Raw genomic sequence first — 1,533 nt, forward strand, 5'->3', positions numbered from 1 at the left:
ACCTTCAAACATATCAAACTTGGGCAGTGAAAACTAATTTCAAGTTCTGTGAAATAGCAGCAAGTTCTCTAAACTGCTATGCCATTTCTGCAGCCCTGAGAATATTGCTTTGAAAACACTTACTCAGACCCTTAAGAAATGAAGAGAAATATTTTTATGTAAAACTAAAGTAGATTTCTTATTGAAATGTAGCAAGCATTGAAAACAGATGAAAATAAAATAATAGAAAATCTGATTCTAAGAGGTGCTGATACAAATTTGTGTAGTACTTATTTCATAAATATAAATAATCTTCGTATATTATTATACTGTGTATGCCTGTAAAAGACTACAAGGAATAAAATGTTTGAATACTTCAGTGAATTTATATTTATGTATTTAAATGTACTGATATTATTAAAGTATAAAGGTTTTATGCATGTGCACTTAAAAGAATAATAAGTCAAATTTACAATCTGATGCACTTAATTTTTTGTCAAACAGTCTTGTGGTGAATAAAAAATGTTTTATCAATTACACTACACATTTGCTAATTCCACAATTTTTATGTGTAACTAATTTTACTATTCACTCTTAATTATGAAATAGCTGACTTTTCTGAATCTTAAGAAGTTTGGTTTAGTGTTTCAGTGAAAATCTACTGGCAATTAGGCACTTTAGAAACAACTAGCTTTTAAAATTATTTTTATATATCTATAGGCATGAAATGTTTTCAGTAATATAGTTATGTTTGGAGCTTTAAATTTCTTATTGGGATTAACATTTTCACTTTAAAAAATTCAAACATTTTTCTTTCATTACCTTCAATAATGAAAATATTTACAAGGATACTACAAGCCATCAGAAATTCCCAACTTTTCCATCTCTAAAAGGACATAATTTTTCTTTATAAGAAATTAGAAACTCATGGCTATGGAAATTGTTCAGTTAGTAAAGTGCTTACTATGCTATCCCGAGGAGCTGAGTTTGATCTTGAGCAGTTGTGTTTGATGTTCAGTATGACAAGACAGGAGCATGCTGTCCAACAAATGTAGTTAAATTAGTGATTACTAAGTCTAAATGACAGATCGTGTGTCATAAATTGAAGAACTCATCTGATACTGAACACAGACATCTCTCCATACATGTGTAACCAAGGAAAACCAACAAAAAACAGTACATGTTGTGTCGTATAATATAGCAAAGTATGAAAGTGAATCTGGCAGCTTCACAATTGTGACAGAACCCTAAGAGTTTTCAGACTTTAAAAATAAAAAAAAAGAAGAACCAAATAGTAACAAGTTAGAATCTACTCTGAAAAAATAATGAAGTTGAAGCTCTGAGTCTGAACCCCAGCTTTACATATTAAGAGCCTTGACTTATGAGATTAAGTCTCTACTCTCTATGTTATGATAGCTTTGCACATATAAGTTAGCTAGTCTCACTATTATAAAATGTGTGCATTTTGATGAATACAAACAAGTTCTGGACATGATAGTAAATCAGATGAGCTAAAGCAATATATCCTGAACAAATTTTTCTAATGCATCTGCA

The sequence above is a fragment of the Micromys minutus genome (genome assembly GCF_963924665.1).
Source record: "Micromys minutus genome assembly, chromosome: 7".
Classification (NCBI taxonomy): Eukaryota; Metazoa; Chordata; class Mammalia; order Rodentia; family Muridae; genus Micromys; species Micromys minutus.